Consider the following 25,931-nt stretch of genomic DNA (forward strand, 5'->3'; position numbering starts at 1 on the left):
ACAACTTCGAATTTACTATCAGTCTTTGCCAAGCATTGTAGTAACCTAACCGCCTAAAAAGAAAGAGCGAGCCCAGCTATTAAGACTTGGCATCAAGGAATAAAGTGGATCCAGGGCAGGTAAACAACCACCCAGTCATCAGGGACCCAACATTTGATTACCTAAAGCTTTCAATTGAAAAATCAATGATCAAAGCGGGAAAAGTGATGAAAATTTATACCTTAAGGCATCACAAGAAAATTTAAACCTAAACTTCTCTTTCTCTGGTCTCTTCCCTCCCCTTTAAGTATGCAATATTGATAAACATTATAAATTAACCAGACCTCCTCAAAGATAGGACCACCTGCTCAACCATAAAGATCTTTTTTTTTTTCTTTTCTTTTCTGAAGGCAGCAAGTAACTTCTTCAAAGAATAATGTTCTTTCCCAACACTGTAGGGCAACACTGTGACTTACTGATTGCTTTGTACCTGCTTACTTGGACTATATATCCATGGTGAACTTTATGTAAAATATCATTATGTCATTTTGATGTATGATCCTTTGTCTCAAGGTCTGCATCAAGTTCTAATAGTAAGAACAGATTTCAGAGCTTTTTGAGAACCAGTCTCCCAGGTTATAATCCTCAGTTTGGCACAAATATAATTCTTTTTTCTTCTTAACTTGATTGTTAGTTCAATTTTCATGGATAGCAAGACATTTTATTCTTTTTGATGCAGTTGTAAATTGGATTGTTTTCTGAATTTATCCTTCTGGTAATTCGCTGTCACTGTATAGAAATACAACAGATTTATATTAATTTTGTATTCTGTAAATTCACCCAATTTACTGATGAGTTCTCGTGTTTTTTTGTAGTGTCTTTAGGATTTTCACGTATGTTATAGTCATCTAAGAACAGAGAGAGTTATGCTCTCCCTTTTCTACTTGGATTCCTTTTATTTCTTTTTCTTCTCTGATTGCTATGGCTAGGACTTCCAAAACTGTGAGTAAAAGTGGTAAGATTTTGTATCAGTGCCTTGCTCCTGATCTCAGAGGAAATGGTTTCAACATTTCACCACTGAGTATCTTGTTAACTGTGTGCTTGTCATATATGGCCTATGTTATGTTATGTTCCTTCTGTACGAACATTGTCAAGAGTTTCTTTTTTTTTTTTTTTATCCTGAATGGATATTGAATTTTGTGAAAAGCTTTTCTGCATCTATGGAGATGATCATGTGGTTTTTATTTTTTAATTTGTTACTATGGTGTATTACATTGGTTGATTGGCAGACATTGAACCATCCTTGCATCCCTTGGATTAATCCCATTTTGTCATGGTGTATAATACTTTTAATATATTGTGGATTCAGCTTCCTATATTTTGTTGAGAATTTTTGCTTCAGTGTTCATCAGTAATTCTCCTTTTTGGGGATATTTCTGTCTGGCTTCAGTATTAGGGTGATTTTGGCCTCATAGAATGAATTTGGAAGTGTATCTTGCTCTGCAACTTTTTGGAATACTTCCAGAATGATAGGCATTAAGTCTTCTCTAAATGTTTGGTAGAATTCACCTTGAAGCCATCTTGTCCTTTTGTTGGGAGTTTTTACACTGATTAAATTTCATTTTATCACTTATCAATTTATTACTCAGATAAATGAGAAATCATGCATCAGAGTGTTTTTTTAAGTGAAGTTCTCTTATTATGAGTGAAGTTTCATGACCTTTTCCTATATCATGAATAATGTTTAGGGTCATGCATTTATAATGTGCATGTGATGTGCTCTGTTATTATGCTTTCAAATGGTAATTGAGTTATCCCAGTATCATTATTAAAATGTCCATTTTTTTATACTGAGATATTTAAAATTTTCACATGTATTTGGGTGGAATTTGTGATTTTAATTCTGGGCCACTGCAAAGGGTTTATATTATTTCATTTTATTTTTGTCTATTCATGTGTAAGAGCCAAGTGTTCAATTATACAAGCTTTGGATTGGGCTTGAGACATAGTAGGACTAATTTCTTTCATCTCCCCACACTTTTTGGGGGCGAAGCTTTCCTTTTCCATTTATTTTGTTGTTACTCTTACATGTTTACTTTCTGGTCTCCTCAGAATGCTCTTCAGTGAGGTTTATTTTTTCCTTAGTTGTGTTAGAATATACATAAGATAAAGTTGTCTTTTTCAATATTTTTTTCTCTTCTCTCTTCTTTTGTTTTTCATGTGATACATAACATTATTATTTAGCCATTTTTAAGTGGCAGTAAGAACACTGACAATGTTGTGCAACCATCACCACTGTCCATCTCCAAAAATCTTTCACATCCTAAACAGAAACCCTGTCCCATTAAATGAGCAAACCAGGTTACCACCTACTTCCAGCCCATGGTAACTAACCTCTATTATACTTTCTGTAAGTATGGTTGTTGTAATCAAGTTATTGAAAGATTTCTGCAGTAAGATATTGCAGAAGTTGTAGTTATTCCTGGCAATTTACTGCAGAGATTTCAGTAAGGCTGCTGTTTGTTAACCCAGAATTCCAAGAACAGAGATGTGGTTGAGACAAACCAAACAAAAATTAAAAACTCCACCTTTTATTTAAGATTTGTATGACTTCAGCCCGAAAAATACAGATTCAAGAAGCACTTTGATTGTATTCTGCCACGCTAAAAAATGGAGGAGAGTTATACAGAGGCAAGAAGTTAAATTATTTGTCAAGTACTGTAACTAGAGAAAGCAAGAAGTTAGGGTGTTTGTTAAGCAAATATTTGTTGTGGGTGTGAAATATTTGCATAATTACCAGGGGGAACCTTGTTACTATAAACTTGCAACTGGCATATGCTATTCCAAATATGGCTGGTGGTGTTCTTGGGGTTATACAGTTCATAGAATGTTCAACTTCTTAGTGGTAAAGGGACATAACTGAGGAGAGATGCTAAATGGCTGTCCGACTCCGTTTGTTATGTTGAAACTGTAATTACCCCATTATGATTTCAATCTTTCATTACTGTGTTGACCAGTTTCCGCAAAGGTTGTGATTTAACTTCCTTGTCCAATTTCTGCAAAGATTGAAATTTTGCTTCTTACGTAGTTACTGCAGAAGTTGATTAGTTTGCCTCTCTCTTCACTACAGAGGTTGTGTTTGTTTCTTGGGCTGATTGTTTCAAAACTGTGTCTTAGACTTCCTGGGCCAGTTGCTGCAAAGGTTGTGTTTATCTCTAGCTGCTGCTGAAGAGGTTATGGTTTGGCTCCTGTCTACCTGATGAAGAATTTGTGGTTAACTTTCCTAAAGATCACTGCAGAGTTTTGTGGGTCAATTTCTGCAGAGGCTGTGGTTAAACCTTCAAAGTTGGTGGTCAAAGTGATTGTGGTTAAGCCTTCTGGGCTAGTTGCTTCAGAGGTAGTGGCTGGCTTCCTGTGTCAGTTGCTGCAGAGCTGTGTTATTTTTCCTGCGAGGACTGCCATACATTTGGTTTCCTTTCTTAGGTACATTTCTATAGAGATTTGGTTAAACTTCTCGGCTTGACTATGTTCATGCTCAATGGATACAAGCTACAGAAGTTGCAGTTAGAGTTCCTATGTGGTTTTTACACCTAGGTTTTAGTATTCAGGTGTGGTTTGGCAAAGAGTTCAGGAAATAACTGCCACTGAGGAGATAATGTATTACAATTCCGAAGTACTGAAACCATATCATGTTATGGGGAGGGGCCATGCTGGTAAGCAGCAGTGTCAGTCAAGAGACAGAAGGAGGGGCTTCCCTGGTGGCGCAGTGGTTGAGTCCGCCTGCCGATGCAGGGGATGCGGGTTCGTGCCCCGGTCTGGGAGGATTCTGCATGCCGCAGAGCGGCTGGGCCCATGAGCCATGGCCGCTGAGCCTGCGCGTCCGGAGCCTGTGCTCCACAACGGGAGAGGCCACAACAGAGAGACGCCCACATACCGCAAAAAAAAAAAAAAAAAAAAAGGAGCAAGTAAAAATGCATGGAAGAGCCTTTATTGTGCCTTCCTTATGAAGAGTAAGACAAGGCAGTGTAATCAGCCTTAGCATTGACTGGGGTATAGTGATTTCCTAGAGTTGTCTGGTACTTAGCCCTGGGGTAATTAGGACAGGTGGATAGTGGCCTGAGTTTTAGAACCAGATAAAGTGGGTGGTTGCCATATGGGCTTCAATTTGGTTGGTTTGCATTTGGAAGATGTGCCCTGGGCATGCTTTCTGCTATCTCTAGGCAGTAGCTAAATTTGAGAAGGGCAATCCCTTCCAGTGTCAGAAAGACCCCAAGATGTCAAAGCATGAAAAGAAGTGCTTACTATAATTGACCCTGTGTTAGTCCACTGGCATATTAAGAACTTTTGGAGTGTTGATATCAATGTTCAATGGTAAGGTCCTGGACTGGAGATGATATTGAATATTGTCTGAGGAGAGGTCATCTGCAATGATGAGTTCCTGAGGAAAGGTGATGTTGTCTGGGAAGATGGAGTGCATTATCATTGTTAAGTGGATGCCCACTTGAGTTGATATGTCTCATATTTCTTCCTCTGTAGTATTATAGTAAGTCTGAGTTTGTTGGATCCCCGCATACGTCTGTAGGCAGACCCTCTAGATTTGCTCAGTGGGTATGGGCCATTTCCTTATTAGTTTGGTGATGAGCAAGCCAGTGAGGTAGTTGGGTCGTACAGCTTGTATTACCGAATTTCAACGGCCTGTGGGTCTAAGCTTTAGAGCCCCAGTATTGATTAAGTCCATGGAGTCCCTCTCCCGTATCCTGTGTCATGCTCTGTAAGTCTTCCTCTACATTTCATCTTCTTTGTATATATCCTTCAATTTCTTCGTCTGTATATCTCTCCCCTCCTGATGTATCCCCCGCATTTCCCTTCCGAAATAACTACTCTCTCATGCTCCTCTTTGTATATTTTCTTTATTTATCTCCCTACGTGTCTCCCTTTCAGGTGTTTTGAACTTTCCCATTCTCTGAACGTTCTCATAATCTTCACATTTATCCTCCTTGGTCTCCCTCTTCAGATTTTTTTCACGTCTCTCCCATTTCATATTACTCTCTTCTTGGCTGTCTGTACACTTTCCCCCTATGTTCCTTTCTGTATCTCTTATCCCTCTGTCTCTTGTTTTCCCTCGTATCTTCCTTCATGTCTCCCCATCTCTCTCTATGTCTTTCTCTTGAAGTATGTTCTCATTGACTCCCCTTTTTTGTTTTTAATTGTGGTAAGAAACACAAAGGATTTACCATCTTTAAATATAGTAGACTTCCAGTTTGGAAGGCTTAATATTTAAAGGAATGGATTTTAAGGGTTAATATTTCATTGGATGGATAGATCACATTTTTCTGTCCACTCATTCAGCAGTGAACAACTTCTGTGCTTTCACCTCTTATCTGTCATGATTAATGCTGCTGTCTATATCCTTTCTTAGTGGCTTTACCTGCTGCCCTCAGTGTCTCTACAGATCTCCATGTCCCACACACCTGTCTACCTTTTTCTTTTCTGACATGTTTTCTGCCCTATCTTTCCCCCTTCTTTTCTCTTTCCCATGATGTCTCTCCTTTTCAAATCCTTTATCTGCCTGAACATCTCTGCCCCACCCTGGATTCCTGCTGGCACCTCAGACCGTGAACAGGGATTTAACATGTATCTAAGGACTAACGTGTACTTCCTCCCTTTCCGCAGTGGATAATCACCTGCAGGAGCTCAAGCCATGCTGACCTCCCTGGGTTCAAGATCTACCCCATCAACTTTGAGAAGGTGCTGTGATGGGGACCTCAACCGTGTATGAGAAATGGCTGAGCCACACTAAGCTTTTTTGGGGATTACAGGCCTGACTGTAATTATGTTGTTGTTGTTGTTGTTGTTGTTTTTTCGGTACGTGGCTTTCTCTCTGTTGTGGGCTCTCCCATTACTGAGCACAGGCGCCGGATGTGAAGGCTCAGCAAACATGGCTCCTGTGCCCAGCCGCTCCCTGGCATGTGGGATCTTCCCCGACTGGTGCACGGACCCGTTTCTCCTGCATCGGATGACCCAAGTATCTTTTGTGGTCTGGGCTAGTATTTGGCTGGTCTGGCAGGTAATTGAGGTGAATATACCTCAGTTCCCAGGATCCAGGAAAACTTTTTCTCCTTAACTCTGTCTCTCCTGTTCTTCCTCTGTCTCCACTCACAACAGGATGATGACAGCAACTTTCATATGCATTTCATTGTGGCTGTATCGAGTCTCCGGGCAGAGAGCTATAACATTCCCCCTGCTGACCGGCATAAGATTACAATAGTCTATACCTAACCTTGCATCCTTTTCCAAGTTTAACTCTGCCACATTTGAAGTCTTCTGTAGACCTTGAACGTCTCTAACAACTACGTCTTCTCATCACCTTCTGTATTACAGATCAAGCTGATTGCAGGGAAGATCATTCCAGCCATAGCAGCTATAGTTGGCCTTGCAGGTCTGGAGCTGTACAAGGTAGTTCAGGGACACCAACAGCTTGAGTCCTATAAGAACAGCTTCATCAACTTGGCCCTTCCTTTTTTTTCCGTTTCTCTGAGCCCCTTGCCCCACACCATCACCAGGTAAGGGCTTGCTTTTATAGAATCCTTTGTTGTTGCCCATCAGTGATTGATGCTATGTGTGTGTGTGCATGCGTAGAAGTTGTGTGTATCTTATTTCGGTAGAACAGGCTCTAGTTTTCATCATACCTGGTGAGAGGCTTTTTTTAATTTTGTGTATCCTTTGTTCATTGTTTGAACCTGTGCAAAGTAGGAATGGAACTGGCATGTTTGTGAAATGAAGAGGAGCGTATGATTAGGGCTTGCTCCCATTTTACTCTTTGTGCTTTACTCTGTGCTTTGTCCCATAATACTACAACCAGCAGTGGTCACTGTGGGATTGCTTTGAGGTACAGTGGCTGCAGCCTAATGGTGAAGAGATGCCCCTCAAGCAGTTCCTTGACTATTTTAAGGTAAGACCCTTTCACTCACTGCACCTGTGGTGGTGGTTGCCCAGGTTACTGGTACTGTCCATCCCAGTGACCCTGTTGCCCCTCCTCGTTTCCACCCTCTTCAGACAGAGTACAAGTTAGAGATCATCATGCTGTTCCAGGGTGTATCTATGTTCTACTCCTTTATCAAGACAGCAAGTAAGATCAAAGATCAACTCAGGCTTGAGTTGGGTCAGTGTGCAAACAGAAACAGGTCCTGCCTGGGGTGGGAAACATCAGCTAGCTATGCAACTCATCTTCACTGTTCTGTTAACTTTGTCTCTGTAAGTCTTTCCTCTCTGTTTACTTCACAGACTCTCACAGACTCTCTTTCTCCTCACCCCAGGATGTCAGCAATAGTGAAACGAGTATCAAAGCAAAAGCTGGGACACCACATTCAAGCATTGCTGCAACTAGAGCGGCAATGATTTGGATGTCCCCTATGTATGATACACCATTCGCTATTCCCTCTACACCCATCTACCTCATTCTCAGTCAAATCAATCTATTTCCATTTCTCTTATAGTTGTCGCAAATGCTGAGCCTTAAGTTCTTCTGAGGACTTTTTGTTGTTGCTGCTGCTTTCTACTGTTTGGAGTTGGAATTCTTAATAAAGAGTTATTAATCCAAGTGTGTCATATCCTTCTTTTGTCAAAGGCCCGTACCCTGTTGTCTGTGGGAAAGACCAGCCTTTCTTTAGCTCTGTAGGTTCAGGTGATAGTATGAAAGGCTCAGCCCCTCCCACCAGCATGGAATTTGCCTCACATCCAAGCTTATGAGAAAAGATTAAATCCACCTGTTCTGGTAAATAATTGCTTTGCTATTTTCCTTTGTCCTCATCTGTTTAAAAAGAAATAGAGGGGGAGTTGAGGAAGATGGCAGAAGATTAAGACACGGAGATCACCTTCCTCCCCACAGATACGTCAGAAATACATCTACACGTGGAACAACTCCTACAGAACACCTACTAAACGCTGACAGAAGGCCTCAGGCCTCCCAAAAGGCAAGAAATTCCCCACGTACCTGTGTAGGGCAAAAGAAAAAGAGGAAAAAAGAGACAAAAGAATAGGGATGGGACCTGCACCTGTGGGACGGAGCTGTGAAGGAGGAAAGGCTTCCATACACTAGGAGCCCCTTTGTGGGCGGAGACTGCTGGTGGTGGAGGAGGGGAGCTTCACAACCAAGGAGTAGAGCAACAGGGGTGCAGAGGGCAAGGTGGAGAGATTCCCACACAGATGATCGGTTCCAACCGGCACTCACCAGCACGTGAGGCTGGTCTGATCAGGTGCCAAGGCGGGCAGGGGCAGGGGGCTGAGGCTCGGGCTTCGGTCAGAGCGCAGGGAGAGGGCTGGAGTTGGCGGCGTGAACACAGCCTGAAGGGGGTTAGTGCACCACGGCTCTTGGGGAGCGAGTCCGGGAAAAAGTCTGGAGCTGCCAGAGAAGCAAGAGACTTTTTCTTCCCTCTTTGATTCCTGGTGTGCGAGGAGAGGAGATTAAGAGTGCTGCTTAAAGGAGCTCCAGAGAAGGGCGCGAGCCGTGGCTATCAGTGCAACCCCAGAGACGGGCATGAGACACTAAGGCTGCTGCTGCCACCACCTAGAATCCTGTGTGCAAGCACAGGTCACTCCCCACACCTCCCCTCCCGGGAGCCTGTGTAGTCTACCACTGCCAGGGTCCCGTGATCCAGGGACAACTTCCCCAGGAGAACTCATTGCGCACCTCAGGCTGCTGCAACATCACGCCGGCCTTGGACGCCGCAGGCCAGCCCAGCATCTGTACATCTCCCTCCCCCCGCCTGAGGGAGCCAGAGCCCCCGAATCAGTGGCTCCTTTAACCCTGTCCTGTCTGAGTGAAGAACAGACACTCTCAGGCAACCTAAACGCAGAGGCAGGGCCAAATCCAAAGCTGAAACACAGGAGCTGTGAGAACAAAGACGGGAAAGGGGGGCTTCCATGGTGGCGCAGTGGTTGAGAATCTGCCTGCTAATGCAGGGGACACGGGTTCAAGCCCTGGTCTGGGAAGATTCCACATGCGGAACAGAGAAACTAGGCCCATGAGCCACGACTACCGAGCCTGCACGTCTGGAGCCTGTGCTCCACAACAACAGAGGCTGCGATACTGAGAGGCCCGTGCACCGTGATGAAGTGTGGCCCCCACTTGCCTCAACTAGATAAAGTGCTCGCACAAAAACAAAGACCCAACAGAGCCATAAATAAATAAATGAAAGTTCCTTTGATTAAAAAAATGAAAAAAAAAATTTCACCCCAGGGTCAAAAATGAAAACAAAACAAAACAAAACAAAAAAAGAGAAAGGGAAATCTCTCCCAGCAGTCTCAGGATCAGCGTACTACATTGCCGCAATCAACCTGATGTACCCTGCATCAGTGGAATACCGGAATAGACAACGAATCATCCCAAATTAAGGAGGTGGACTTTGAGAGCAAGATATATTTTTTTTTTCCTTTTTCCTTTTTTTGTGAGTATGAATGCTTCTGTATGAGAGTTTGTCTGTATACCTTTGCTTTCACCATTTGTCCTATGGTTCTGTCCGTCCTTTTTTTTTTTTTTTAACTTAAAAATATTTTTTTTCTTAATAATTATTTTTATTTTATATTTTAAAAACTTTATTTTATTTTCTTACTTTATTTTATTCTTTTTTTCTTTCTTCCTTTCTCTCTCTCTCTCCCTCCCTCCCTCCCTCTCTCCCCTCCTTCCCTCTCTCTCTCTCTCCCCCTCTCTCTCTCTCTTTCTTTCTTTCTTACTTTTCCTCCCTTTTATTCTGAGCCAGGTGTATGAAAGACTCTTGGTGCTCCAGTCAGGAGTCAGTGCTGTGCCTCTGAGGTGGGGAGCCAACTTCAGGACACTGGTCTACAAGAGACCTCCCAGTTCCACGTAATATCAAATGGCGAGTATCTCCCAGAGATCTCCATCTCAATGCCAAGACCCAGTTTCATTCAACAACCAGCAAGGTACAGTGCTGTACACCCTATGCCAAACAACTAGCCAGACAGGAAAACAACCCCACCCATTAGCAGAGAGGCTGCCTAAAATCATAATAAGGCCACAGACACCCCAAAACACACCACCAGATGTGGACCTGTCTACCAGAAGACAAGATCCAGCCTCATCCACCGGAACACAGGCACTAGTCCCCTCCACCAGTAAGCCTACACAACATTTAGAGAAGAGCTAACACCTATTCTTCTTAAAGTCTTCCAAAATATAGCAGAGGGAGGAACACTCCCAAACTCATTCTACGAAGCCACCATCAACCTGATACCAAAACCAGAGAAGGATGTCACAAAGAAAGAAAGCTACAAGCCAGTATCACTGATCAACATAGATGCAAAAATCCTCAACAAAATACTAGCAAACAGAATCCAACAGCACACTGAAAGGATCATACACCATGATCAAGTGGGGTTTATTCCAGGAATGCAAGGATTCTTCAATATATGCAAATCAATCCACGTGATACACCATATTAACAAATTGAAGGAGAAAAAAACATGATCATATCATTAGATGCAGAGAAAGCTTTTGACAATATTCAGCACCCATTTATGATAAAAACCCTGCAGAAAGTAGGCATAGAGGGAAATTCCCTCAACAAAATAAAGGCCATATAATATGACAAACCCACAGCCAACATCGTCCTCAATAGGGAAAAACTGAAACCACCTCCACTAAGATCAGGAACAAGACAAGGCTGCCCACTCTCACCACTCTTATTCAACATAGTTTTGGAAGTTTTAGCCACAGCAATCAGAGAAGAAAAAGAAACAGGAATCCAAATCAGAAAAGAAGAAGTAAAGCTGTCACTGTTTGCAGATGACATGATACTATACATAGAGAATCCTAAAGATGCTACCAGAAAACTACCAGAGCTAATCAATGAATTTGGTAATGTAGCAGGAAACAAAATTAATGCACAGAAATCTCTGGCACAACTATATACTAATGATGAAAAATCTGAAAGGGAAATCAAGAAAACACTCCCATTTAGCATTACAACAAAAAGAATGAAATACCTAGGAATAAACCTACCTAAGGAAATAAAGACCTGTATGCAGAAAATTATAAGGCACTAATGAAAGAAATTAAAGATGAATAAAATAGATGGAGAGATATACCATGTTCCTGGATTGGAAGAATCAACCTTGTGAAAATGACTGTACTACCCAAAGCAATCTACAGATACAATGCAATCCCTATCAAACTACCACTGGCATTTTTCACAAAACTAGAACAAAAAATGTCACAATTTGTATGGAAACACAAAAGACTCCGAACAGCCAAAGCAATCTTGAGAACGAAAAACAGAGCTGGACAAATCAGGCTGCCTGACTGCAGACTATACTACAAAGCTACAGTCATCAAGACAGTATGGTACTGGCACAAAAACAGAAATATAGATAAATGGAACAAGATATTAATCCCAGAGATAAACCCATGCACATATGGTCACCTTATCTTTGATAAAGGAGGCAGGAATGTACAGTGGAGAAAGGACAGCCTCTTCAATAAGTGGTGCTGGGAAATCTGGACAGGTACATATAAAAGTATGAGATTAGAACACTCCCTAACACCATACACAAAAATAGGCTCAAAAAGGATTAAAGACCTAAATGTAAGGCCAGAAACTATCAAACTCTTACAGGAAAACATAAGCAGACACTCTATGACATAAATCACAGCAAGATCCTTTTTGAGCCACCTCCTAGAGAAATGGAAATAAAAACAAATATAAACAAATGGGACCTAATGAAACTTCAAAGCTTTTTCACAGCAAAGGTAACCATAAACAAGACAAAAAGACAACCCTAAGAATGGGAGAAAGTATTTGCAAACGAATCAACGGACAAAGGATTAGTCTCCAAAATATTTAAACAGCTCATGCAGCTCAATATTAAAACAACAAACAACCCTATCCAAAAATGGGCAGAAGACCTAAATAGACATTTCTCCAAAGAAGACATTCAGATGGCCAAGAAGCACATGAAAAGCTGCTCAACATCACTAATTATTAGAGAAACGCAAATCAAAAGTACAATGAGGTATCACCTCACACCAGTTAGAATGGGCATCATCAGAAAATCTACAAACAACAAATGCTGGAGAGGGTGTGGAGAAAAGGGAACCCTCTTGCACTGTTGGTGGGAATGTAAACTGATACAGCCACTATGGAGAACAGTATGGAGGTTCCTTAAAAAACTAAAAATAGAATTACCATATGATCCAGCAATCCCACTACTGGGCATATACCCAGGGAAAACCATAATTCAAAAAGACATATGCACTCCAGTGTTCACTGCAGCACTATTTACAATAGCCAGGTCATGGAAGCAACCTAAATGCCCATCGACAGACGAATGGATAAAGAAGATGTGGTACATATATACAGTAGAATATTACTCAGCCATAAAATGGAACGAAATTGGGTCACTTGTTGAGACGTTGATGGATCTAGAGCCTGTCATACAGAGTGAAGTAAGTCAGAAAGAGAACAACAAATATCGTATATTAACGCACGTATGTGGAACCTAGAAAAATGGTACAGATGAACCGGTTTGAAGGGCAGAAATTGAGACACAGATGTAGAGAACAAACGAATGGACACCAAGCGGGTAAAGTGGCCGGGTGGTGGTGGTGGTGGTGGTGGTGGTGGTGGTGGGATGAATTGGGCGATTGGGATTGACATGGATACACTGATGTGCATAAAATGGATAACTAATAAGGAAAAATATAAATAAAAAGAAAAAGAAAATTATACCATTGGAATTTCTCTGTTTTCAAAATCATGTATGGGGGGGATCATTCTTAAATAAGGAATCGGACCAAAACAAGAATAACAACAGGAATTCATCAGTGAGCGGAGAGTGTTAGGGATCTCATCCCCTACACTCACCAGCTGACCACACCATGGCATCCCAAAACATGTAGCCTCTCTGACCTCAGAAACCTTCTGGGGCTTCCTCATTAAACTCTGTTTAGTGTCCTCACCATTCAACCATCCATCTGTCACATGTGGACACTCTTGTGTTGGCCGCTCTTGGATTCAGTGCAGGCTTCTACTTTCCATCTCCCATGCCAGCTGGCCGAGTAGGTCCCTTCTGCATGTGCTTTTTCACAAGAGATTGATTCACACCACCGTGAACCGACCTCCAAACCTCAGCACTAAAATCAGTTACCCAACAGCCCTTGGAAAGTTTGTTTTGGAAGTAGGAAATTTTCAACTATTCATTATCAGTACAAATGAAAGAAGAGAAATGTGATTAGTGCTGAGAGATAACACTATTTACCTGTGAATAGATGAAGACAGAAAACTTTAGGAGAGTCCACACAGAATCAGTGTTGTCAGGGTTAAAACATAAGTCCCGAAAGGCTTTCACCAGGTCCTTAAGAATAACATTACAAAAAGTGACATGAACAACCATTCGAGAAGAAACACACAGCCTCTGTAGAAATAAAAGTAAATTCGCTCTTTTTCCTTAAAGGAGCATTCAAGTGCATTTTGTTCATTTTTACAATAATGAAAGAGAGTGCCCTTCAGTCAATTTTCTGTAATTTTCAGGACCTGGTACAAATTATTATATTTTCTCCCTTTAAGTGACAAGGGCAAAAAGTGGAGGGCTCCCCCGCCACCCAGAGCCAAGCGCCTGGGTCAGCAGGGGGAGCGGAAGGATCCCCTGTGCTCCGAACACAGGGGCGCCCCGCTAGGCCCCGAGTTCACGGGGCGCTGGCCTGGTGCACACAGAACCTTGTGCCCAGAGGTGCCGACGCCGCACGAGCCGTCACAGCCCGTTGCCAACGGTCGCCTCAGCGACGTTAAGCTTCGCATCTACAGACTTCGGGGCTGCGCAGAAGCAAAAGCCCGTCCAAGGTCCGACCACGCCGACCTTCGAGCATGGGCAGCTACCTGAGCAGATACCTGGGCACGGCCAAGGCCAGGCACCCAGCCTGCGCCCGGAAGCGCCGGTCCACATGGTTCCCATGGTTCCGATGGTTCCCATGGACCAGGCCCGCCCGCGGCACCTGCCTCCCGCTGGGCCGGGACGGGTGACAATTCCTGACCCACCGCCGCTGCCGGGACTGCTGGCTCCGGGTCCGCAGGTCGCTCCCCGCCGTCCTGTGCTGCTGCAGGCGCTACCCGGTCCGCGGGTCCTCGGCGCCCCAGGCCTGGAGGCGCCTTCCCAGCGGGCCGCCCATCTGCACCTTCTCGGGGCGGGGGTTTTCCGGCCATGGCAACGGTTTAAGGATCAGGTCCCTGGAGAACGCCCGCCACATGCAGAGCCTGGTGGACATCCGTCCCACCCCCACTGATAGCGTAGGCAGCTTGTACACGTCCCCGGACCCCTGTGCCAAGGAGACCATGCTGAGGGCCGTCAGCCGAAGGGAGAGAGGAAGAAGGCGGCACGACAGGCCTCTCAGGTCTGAGGGCCCCGAGCCCAGGAGAAGAAGTCATAGACCGAAGCCCAAGCCATCAGCCTTCCAGCCGGTGTGGAGGCATGGAATGGTCACTGTCTTTGTGCCCAGGCCAGAGCCTCTGAGAAGCAGCTTCTGCTCCCAGTGCTACAACCTCTGAGAAGAGGACATTGAGCCACGGCCTGACCAGCAGCCCTGCCTGAGCCTTCCCTCTCTGCCGCCCACGCTTTGGTGAGGCCACCACCCCAGCCCCCCAAGCCCCCCTCACCAAGCTGCACAGGGCACAGTCCCAGAGCCTCCCTGGAGAGGCTCTGGGACTGGAGAGATGGGAGCGGATCAGCACTCCCGGGCCTGGGCCTCCTGCAGACTGACATCCCCCTTGAGTCCTGAGAGCCAACACCACCTCCTCCTGATACTCAAACCCACATTTATTTTTACCCAGCTGACCCCTGCCCTACCCCTGCCTGAGTCAGTGGCATGGACCCTCCACTCCAGCCAGGAGCTGCCAAGCCCCAGAGCCACCTCTCCTACTGGCAGAGCCCGCCCCGAGGAAGCACCGCTGACGTCCAGGCCTGCACTCCCTCCTGCCCACCCACCTTTCCTGCCTTTGCCCCTGAGAAGACCCTTCTTGGAGGTCCCCTCTCAGGAAGGCATGCTTCTCCCCTATTGCCCACTTCGTACAGTTTAAAGGTGGTTCTTATTTTAAATAATACTAAAATAGCTTCATTATCCTAGAGATTGTCATGGTCTTTCTTTGAAAGATTCAAACATTAGGATTTCATCCACATGATGGTTTCTCCACCCTGGCTCTGCTGGGGCCAGACAGGTCTTTGTCTGTGGGGTGCAGACCTCTGCATTGTAGGGTTTTAGCAAAATCCCTGGTCTCTATCCTCTAGGTGCCAGTAGATAATCCATACTGTAAACATACAACGTGTCTCCAGGCGCTGCCAGATGTTTGGGGGGAAGGGGGCAGGGCAGGCGGTGCACAATGACACTGGTGGAGAGCCACTGAGGGACAGTGACCTCTACTGGCAGAAACAGTCAAGCCCAGTCTCCCAAAATGTGCCTTTTTCAAAGACACAGAGAGGAACAAAATGAAGTGGTGTGTGCTTGGCAAAAACATATCCCCCACTTTGCAGAATGCTGTGGGGTGCGAATGACTCATGTTTTGGGTCTTATTAACAATCAGACAATGAGGTTTTTTTAAAATGAGCTACTCATTTATCATCTTCAGGTTGGCAAAAATTGAAAAGTTAAAAAATATCAAATGCTGGAAATGATGCAGAGAATTGGAATCTCAGGCAGTGCTGTGGGTGTCGACAGGTCCAGCCCTTCTGAAGTGGCACTTGGAAGTGTTTTCTAGAACACAGTGCGGCCACCAGAAACACTCTTCTCATACACACACACACACACACACACACACACACACATTGGTGAGGATGTCCTTCGTAGCTCCCTTTGTCAGAGCAGAGAACTGGAAGAACCTAAATGTCCACCAACAGGGGAAGGGATAAAGTAAATATGGTATTGCTATCAAGGGACTACTGCTCCACAGATTAAAGGAAAGAAAGAGCCCAGGGTTTCTGCACTGTTCAGTCTGGGCCAGATGATTCTATGATGTGGATGCCCTGTGCGTTTTGCAGGATGTTTAGAAGCAAAGCTGGCCTCTGTAGACTCGATATCATCAGGACCTTCTCCAGTAATCAAACATGTCTCCAGCCACTGTCAGACACTCCTTGAAGGACAAAAATCACCCCCAGTTGGGAACTACGGAACTAGAGTTACACATTATTTTTAAAAAGGTAAATCTCAAAAATACACTGTCAAATGAAAAAGATGGGAAGTGGCATATTATGGGTAGCACAAGCCATTTATATAAATAATAAAAAAATATGAAGTAATATTGCTGGCATAATAGAGGGGCTGGAAACCAAGTAAATGGTCATTTGGACACTTTGCCTGTATTGTTCCTTCCACCTAAAGCCTCTTCAAATACTGTTCAAACATGAATTTCAAGGTTTCCCCTTAGGAGAGTCAGAGAATGAGCTGTAAACATAGCAAAGTCCCTTCTCCCTCCCATGGAGCACGCTTTCTAAGGGGGCGGAGACAGAAGGTAAACATTTAAATAAATGTACACACTGACAGGTGGGGAGAAGTGCTATGAAGAAACCAAGGCAGGAGGAGGGATGCACACAGCTGCATCGACACACTGTGGCCCAAGCGCTTCCTCTGTCCCCATCACCATGGAACCCACTATCCCTTACTACGAATTCAAGGCCTTCATTCCGTGTTTCCACTGGGGGGCAACACGTCACGCTTTAACATGGCACCTCAGCAAATAAAAGGAAAATATGTTATCTACTTAGAAATAAAGATGTCCAAAACATTAAAATTGTTGGCTGAAAATATTAAACTCAACATTTTCAAAGGAGACAGTTACTGTTACATACGAAACATCCTGGGCTGAAACTCTATACATCAAGCTTTGATTTTGAAGTTTACTACCTGCCATTTGCTAGACAGGAGACAAGGCATTGCACTCTGCATGAGTTACGAGAAAGGGCTTGGGACCTTCGTGTGTCAGTGAGGGTACGGTTCACTGCTTAGGGGCTTCCTCAATAGAAGAGGAGTAAGTATCCCTCCTACATGATGGTTTGGCCAGGAAAAGTAAGTCAAAGATTTTAAGCCCACAAAACAGTAAGCTTCTGCTCTACAAATATCAACTATAGAGACAGAACTACAGAGATGTGTTTCCATTTGGTTCCGATCTAGGCAGTTGAACTGCTAATGAGTAAACCCACTTGCCAAAGTAGCGAGCTTGTGGGGAAAGGGCCAGAGCAAAGCACACCCCTGCTTCTGGAGCCAGCTGCAAGGCAGAGGCTGCACAGGACGATGGAGACACCCTCGTGGGTTGGGGCTTCCTCCTTGTCTGGATGATCCTTTGGGAAATTAATGGATGTCCTGGCTGCCGCAAGAGTAAGACACTGAGGTCCAACAAAAGAAAAAGTGCAGGCGGTGGGGAGCTCCTTCTACTGTGGCCATTCCCACCCCCTTCACCGTGGGAGTATCTGCCCAGGTGACTCAGGTGCAACACGAGGGAGAAATGGTGGGTGGGACACCATCTGCTTGGGTCCACTGCAGCCCAGTAGACGGGCCCCTGGTTTAAGAGCCAGGACGTTAAGCATGCTTCATTCACTCACAGATGTTTACCAAGAGCTAACAATGATTAGCCACTATGGTTAGGGAGGGTTAGGAAAAGAGTTGTACTGCAGGGGCATTTAGATTGCAAGACCCTGCCCATAAGTGTCAGGTCTAGGAGTTTAGTGCTATTAAGACGCTTGAAGATGAAGGTCACAGCGTGAGCTCACCAGAAGATTAAAACCAAAGTGGAGCCCAAAGTCCCGAGATGCCCGAATGAATCTGCCCACAAGACTCCATGCTCCATTGGAGAACAGACCCAGGACAGATGGGAGGGCACAAAATTTACAAGCAGCTCATGCAGCTCAATAACATAAAAAAAAAAAAAAAACCCGATCCAAAAATGGGCAGAAGACCTAAACAGACATTTCTCCACAGAAGATATACAGATTGCCAACAAACACATGAAAGAATGCTCAACATCATTAATCATTAGAGAAATGCAAATCAAAACTACAATGAGATATCATCTCACACCAGTCAGAATGGTCATCATCAAGAAATCTAGAAACAATAAATGCTGGAGAGGGTGTGGAGAAAAGGGAACACTCTTGCACTGCTGGCGGGAATGTGAATTGGTACAGCCACTATGGAGAACACAGTATGGAGGTTCCTTAAAAAACTAAAAATAGAAATACCATATGACCCAGCAATCCCACTACTGGGCACATACCCTGAGAAAGCCATAATTCAAAAAGAGTCATGTACCAAAATGTTCATTGTAGCTCTATGTAAAATAGCCAGGACATGGAAGCAACCTAAGTGTCCATCATCGGATGAATGGATAAAGAAGATGTGACACATATATATAATGGAATATTACTCAGCCATAGAAAGAAACGAAATTGAGTTATTTGTAGTGGACCTAAAGTCTGTCATACAGAGTGAAGTAAGCCAGAAAGAGAAAAACATATACCATATGCTAACACATATATATGGAATCTAAAACAAAAAAAACAAAAACAAAAACAAAAATGGTCATGAAGAACCTAGGAGCAAGACGGGAATAAAGACGCAGACCTAATAGAGAATGGACTTGAGGACTTGAGGCGGAAGGGTAAGCTGGGATGAAGTGAGAGACTGGCATAGACATATATACAGTACCAAACGTAAAATAGATAGCTAGTGGGAAGCAGCTGCATGGCACAGGGAGATCAGTTCAGTGGTTTGTGACCACCTAGAGGGATGGTATAGGGATGGTGGGAGGGAGGGAGATGCAACAGGGAAGAGATATGGGAATACATGTATATGTATAACTGATTCACTCTGTTATAAAGCAGAAACTAACACACCATTGTTAAGCAATTATACTCCAATAAAGATGTTAAATAAATAAATAAATAAATAATTTTTTTAATTTAAAAAAAAGGCTTCCCTGGTGGCACAGTGGTTGTGGGTCTGCCTGCCGATGCAGAGGACACAGGTTCGTGCCCCGGTCCGGGAAGATCCCACATGCCGTAGAGCAGCTGGGCCCGTGAGCCACGGCCTATGAGCCTGCACTTCCGGAGCCTGTGCTCTGCAACGGGAGAGGCCACAACAGTGAGAGGCCCGCGTACCAGAAAAAATAAATAAATAAATAAATAAAACAAAATAAATAAAATAAAATAAAGAAAACGTGGTCTATAAATATCCTTCAAGAGATATCCTGAGGCCAAATGAAAACATACTAATAATACAGGAAGTGGGCTGCGTGGGGTGACACATCTGCCTATACATGAATACAGATAAATACTTCTAAATGCTGGTGAGACAGCCCTTCCTTTTAAGGTTTCTCAAGACTTTTTATCAAGGAAATTTTAAACACACTCAAATTTTTTCAATAATGAGAAAAACATAATCAATACCTATGAAAATTAAATCTAACTCAGCCAGTTATAAATTTATGACAAGTCCTATTTCCTCTACAACAGCTCACTCTTCTTCCTTTCCAGTTTTTTAGAATCAAATTAATCTGTAAATAATACAATATTTACTAGCTTTTAAGTATATTAAATTCTGTGGATGAAAACAACTCTCAGAGCAGCACTAATTGTGCTATTTAGAATGATGAAAATGTCATACATCTATAGTACCAAACTCAGTCAGCACTCACCACATGTGGTTACTGAACACTTGACATGTGGAAGTAGGAATGAGTAATGAATCTTAAATTTAAAAAAAATTTAATTAATTTTAATCTGGTACATTCAAAGAGACAATAGTTGTACTGGACAACATGGCCATAGAACAAAACAGTGATTAACATGAAGCTAGACACTGTGAATCCCTGAATGATAAAAGGCAAAAAGACATGAGCATAAGTGTTATATTGACTAGAATGAATTTTTGAAGTCATTGAAGTAAATGTATGACTATCTCCAGTGTAATATGGGAACCACTATATAGAGCATATGGGAATCACTATAATGTAATTAAACACCTCCTATAATGTAGAATAATTATTCATTTCCAACTGTATGCTATGCCATTTCTGGCAAAAACTTGTAGCAACTTGTCATACAGACAGAAATTTAAGATAATAAGAAAATTTTAAAAATAATTAAGCATAACCTTAGTTGCTAACTCTTATTAATCCTTTAAAATAACTGCTACAGTGATTACTACTGCAATTAGGACAATTGAAGTTGTCCAACAAAAGTGTAAGGCAGTAAAGGTGCACACCTCTAGAAGGACATATTAGTCATATAGTTTTAAAATTTCCTGTATCTTATGTCTTGACACCCATTCTCAGAGCAAGGAATTCTGCTAAGAGCAAGCCTTCCATATGCATAACAACAAATCCCACCCCAACCACCTCCTTTATCTCTCATACACTAAGCCAGTATTTCCTGTGCCTTCAATCATTTTAGGGACTAGATAACCAGGAACCATTCATGTAACTCAAAGCCTGCCTGAATTATTGAAACTATCAGTCCTAAACTGTGTCCTCTGTGCAGCAGACCTTTCCCATTTAAACCCCAATAAAGTATTTGACCCAGATTTTCCCTTCACTCCTGTTTCCAGACCTACGTGGTTCTTTCTCCTGTGGTCCTCCATGACGTGTTCCCTCCTCTCAGGACACTGACCTCACTGTTGTCGCTCACTTACCTCCATAAATTAAAATCCTGCAGACACAAGTGAGACAGAGGCTTCCTCTATTTTAAATACATTGTTCCACTCAATGATCAGACTAAATAAATGTCAGAGAGGAAATTAGACAATTTCAATTCCTTAATTTTCTGACATAGTAACAATGTGCTAAATCATTTGTTTTGTTTAATTGTTTTGATTGTTGGTTAAATAATTTCAGCTTTTAGAAGGAAGCTGAACAAAACCAAAGGAGCAAAAGTATTTCAACATAAGGAAAGCATATGCTGCACCTCCTTAAAACTCTTCAATGATTCTACACAGATTCATAACTAAGCCTCCTGGTAAGTGAAGACATCTGAACCTTGCTTACCTAGCTAGCCTAACTCTGGTTGCCTCCCTCCAACTGCTCCACACTCCCTCTGCTTCAGAGCTTCTGAAAAGCGGTATCAAATGAAATTCCATTCCAGCAGTTTCCCATTATTTCTGTTGCCTTTGGCATTACTGTACATCACCCTACCCTTTTTGAAGCCTCTTAACAACTTGAGCTAATTAAATACTTCTTCAGAACTCATCATGGAAATCACCTCTCCTAGGAACTCTTCTTCAACATTCCCCAACCCTCCAATGTTGTTATACACAATTTAAAAAATATGTGATCATTAAAACTCAGTGTTTCCCTATATAAAAGATGTGCCTAAGTCTAGTCTATCATCTACCCCAGTATTTTTTTAAGTTAACATACTTCCACATAGTTCTCTTACTAGTAATATTTTATATTACCATGGTGAATTAGTTACAAATGATAAAAAGAATATTGACACATTATTAAATTCCATGGTTTACATTAGGTTTCACTTTGTGTTGTATCATTCTAAGGGTTTTGGTAACGTATATATGATGCATCTACCATCACAGCATCATGGAATGACTGTGTGCCCTAAATATCTTCTATGCTCCAAATATTCCTCCCTGTCTTCGTCTCCCTAAAACCTTGGAACTGCTAATCTTTTTACTGTCTCAAACTTTTTCATTTAAGGAGTAGTGTATAAACAAAATCATTCACCATGATTTTGCAGCCACAAATTTTGGGGCCTTTTCACACCACCTTCTTTCACTTGGCAATATGTGCTTAAGGCTCCTTCATATTTTTCATGTCTTAATAGCCTATTTATTTTTATAGTTGATTAATATTTTCTTCTAATTGATGTATCATTGTTTGTTTAACCATTCATCTACTAAAGGACATCTTGTACATACTGTTAGAATTTATACCTATTTCATTTTGTATGATAATGTAAATGATGCTGTGTTTTTAATTTCAAATTTTTCAATTCACTGCTGGTATACAGGAAAGCAACCTCCTTCTGTATGAGCTTGTACGCTGCAACCTACCTATAATTGCTTATTAGTTACATGAGTATATTTGTTGATTTTCTATTTTCAAAATGTATAATTACATCCTATATGAAAAAAGATAGTTTTCCTTCCCAAAATGAATCACTTTTATTCCCATTTCTTGCTAATTACGTTAGCTAGGGAACTCTAGTTAAACAGAATTAGAGCATTGTGAAATGCTTTTCCTACACCTGTTGATATTCCCTTTGGTATAAATGCATTATGGTGATTTTTGGAATACTGAACCAGGCCTTACATACCTGGAAAAAATTCCAGTGTCATGCTCTGTAAGTCTTTTTATGCATTGATTAATTAACTGCTAATATTCTGTTGAGAATTACTACATCCACATACATAAGAAATACTGGTCTACAGTTTTCTTGCATCCTCCTTTCTGATTTTGTTACTAGAGTGATGCTGGCCTCACAGAATGAGTTAGGAAGCATTTGCTCTTCTATTTTCTGGAAGAGAATAAGAATTAATATAATTCCTACCTTTAATGTTTGGTAGAATTCATCACCAGAGAACCCAGCTGGGTCTAGTGATTTCTGTTTTGAAAGGTTATTAATTATTGAATAGACATAAACCGATTCAGATTATGTATTCCTCCTTGTATGAGATTTAGTAGTCTGATCCATTTCAGCTAGATTATCAAATCTGTGATTTTAGAGTTGTTTACAATACTCCTTTATTATCCTTTAAATGTATGTGAAATCAGCGGTGATGGCTGTCTCATTTATCACTGATAGTAGTAATCGGTGTCTTTTTTCCTTGGTTCACCAGGCTAGAGTTTTCAATTTTACTGACCTTTTTAAAAGAACCAGTTTTTGGTCCTCACAGATTTTCCCTACTGATTCACTGTTTCAATTTATTTTCCACTTCAGATTTTATTAATCTTTGCTTCTTGTTACTATAAAGTTAATTTTCTCTTCTTTTTCTAGTTTTCAAAAGTGGAAGCTTGTTTTATTGACTGCACATCTTTCTTTGTTTCTTCTAATATAAACATTCAATGTTGTACATTTTCATGTATATACTGCTTTCACTGCATCCACTAATTTTGATAAGTTGCATTTTCATTTTCATTAATTTGCAATATTTTATTTCTCATGAGAGTTCTTTGACTTCTAGATATGTGTTGTTTAAGCGCCATCACTGGAATTTTTCCACCTATCTTTCTGTTATTGATTTCTCATTTAACTTCACTGTGGTCTGAGGACATGCTCTGTATGATTTCTATTTAAAAATAAATTTGTTCAGGTGTATTTCTGCCCAGAATGTGGTCTACGTTGATCAATGTTCCATGTCTGCTTGAGAAGAATGGGTATTCTGCTGTTGGATAATATATTCTATAAAATCAATTACATAGAGTTGACAAATAGGGCTGTTGAGTTCAACCTCATTCTGCTAAGATCTCTCAATTACTGATAAAAGGAAGTTGAAGTATCCAACTATTATAACGGATTAATCTATTTATATAAGATTAATCTACTCTTATTCAGTTCTATCAGTTTTTGATCTTTTGTATCTTGATGTTTTTTAAAGGTGCATACATATTAAGAACTGTTATACAGTCTTGGAGAACTGACCTCTTTATCTTGATGTAAGGTCCCTCTTTGTTCCAGGTAATTTTTATTGTTCTAAAGTCTACTTTCTCTGAAAGTAAGATAGCTATTCTCACAATTGCTGACTAGTGTTAGCATGGTATATATTTCTCCAGCTCTTCATCTTTAATTTATCTGCATCTCTATATTTACAGATAATATATAATTAGGTTTTGTTTCTGTATCCACACTGAAAGTCTTCCTTTAATTGGTGTATTCAGAACATTTACATTTAAAATGATTACTGATATAATTGGATTAGTATGTACCAAATATGTAGCTGTGTCCTATTTACTGACATTGTTCTTCTCTTTCTTTTTGTCTTCCACTCCTTTTCTGCTTTCTCTGCTTTTATTAAGAATTTTGTATGATTTTTTTCTTCCTCTCTTAGAATATCATTACATCCTTTAAACAAAATTTTTAGAGCCTTGCATTAAATATTACAGCTAATCTAAATCCACTTTCATGTAACACCATACTTTACTACTACAAAGGTAATACACATATGTTTTAGAAGAGACATTATTTTCAATATTATTTTAAAGAAGTTTTAATCTGTTAGAATTAAGGGTAAGAAAAATTAAAAGTTTTATTTTACCTTCTGTAACTCCAATTCTTCCTTCTTTCTTTAGACCCAAATTTCTAAGTAACATCATGTTCCTTCTCTCCAAACTTGTTCTAACAATTCTTGCAAAGCAGATCTAGCAACAAATTCTCTAATTTTTGACTTGTCTGAGAAACTCTACATTTGTCCTCTTTTATGAACAATAATTTTGCTGAACACAGAATTCTAGATTTGAGTTTTGTTAACACTTTCTTTCACTCCACTCTTTTTGCTCACATGGTTTCTGAAGGGTAGGCCAAAGTAATTATTTTCATTATGCCTCTTAGGGTAAAGTATTTCTTTTCCTTTGGATTTTTTAAAGATTTTCCTGCTGCCCTTCATTTTCTGCAGTAAATATGATTATGTCTAGATGTAGTTTTTAGGTATTTGTCCTGCTTGGTATTTTCTGGGCTTCATGAATCTGTGGTTTGGTGTCTACCATTAATTCTGTAAAACTCTGAGTCACTAGTAATTCAAATATTTACTCTCTTTCTGTCTTCTCCTTTTGGTACCGCTGCTATATGTTACACTACAGCACATTTCTTAGATATTTGGTTTTTCATTCTTTTTTCTCTTTGCTTTTTTAGTTTGGGAAGTTCCCATTGGCATATCTTCAAACTCAACGATTCTTTCCTTGGCCATATCCAGTCTACTGATGAGCCCATAAAAGGCATTCTTCATTTGCCTTAAAATGTTTTTTGACTTCTAACATTGCCTTTTGATTTCTAATAAAGAGTTCCATCTCTCTGCTTACCTTACTAGTATGTTCTTCCAAGTCCATTTTTCCCTCTTATTCTTTAGCATATTAATTTCATATTCCAGTCTGATAATTCCAAGATCTCTGCCATATCTGGGTCTCGTTTTGATGCTTGCTTTGTCCCTTTTTTTTTTCTTCCCTTTGACCATGCCTTGGTATTTTTTATTTATAGCTGGACACAATGTACTGGATAAAAGCATCTGAGATATACCGGTCTTTAATTTGAACATTTATATTATCTGGCTTTGAGGCAGGTTGTTTTTACCATGTGCCATAGCTGTAGGCATCAGAGACTAAATAAAACTTCCTCTGTTGTCCTTTCTCCCTCCTCTGCATTTTTGGGTATTCCTAGAGACTCCTTCTTAGTGTCTGAGGCTTGTAGTTCTTTCAGATGTCATTCTCTGTTATTTTACAGGAGCCAGATTAATGTGTGGAAGGGTAGGATTCTATAGTCCTTTGATTAGGTCTTTTAGTGAGCCTGTGTTCCTTGGCTGTGAACTTCACAAGTTACTTCTCAGTTTTGTTTTGTTTCATTAGATGTGACAGGGAGGATAAAGGGGGCTAAAGTTGGGTATTGCCCTTCCACCAGGAGATGTGGCTTTGGTAAAACCCAAGTCAGTTAGGCTCTGGCCTTTATGATGGCTCTTGTTAAAAAGAACAATGTTCGGAGCTTATTTTATAATGACCACTTTTCCCTCATTCTGCCAGAGGCACCAACAGATTCTCCATTCTTCATACAGAAATGTAGTGGGTCTCCTAAAGGTAAAAATTGTTGTAGGACCCTCCAAACTAGGTTCCCTGGAGTTTTCTAACTCTCAAGATCATCCACATTCAGTCTCCAACAATTATTCAATCACAGTTCAAGTGCTTCTACTAGTATACCAGCATCAGGCTTATGCTCCTGGGATTCTGCTCCCAGTTGGCTATTACTCT

General features: G+C 41.4%; 1 pseudogene across 1 annotated transcript in view; it reads right to left on the reverse strand.

Moving 5' to 3' along the window:
- The window catches only part of LOC308611163 (ubiquitin-like modifier-activating enzyme 1), a 47,306-nt pseudogene that overhangs the window by 13,917 nt on the left and 7,458 nt on the right, over positions 1-25,931 (reverse strand). The gene's annotated exons all lie outside the window — the stretch shown is intronic.

This window comes from Mesoplodon bidens (genome assembly GCF_964165515.1).
Source record: "Mesoplodon bidens genome assembly, contig: HAP1_SCAFFOLD_105, whole genome shotgun sequence".
Taxonomy (NCBI): Eukaryota; Metazoa; Chordata; class Mammalia; order Artiodactyla; family Ziphiidae; genus Mesoplodon; species Mesoplodon bidens.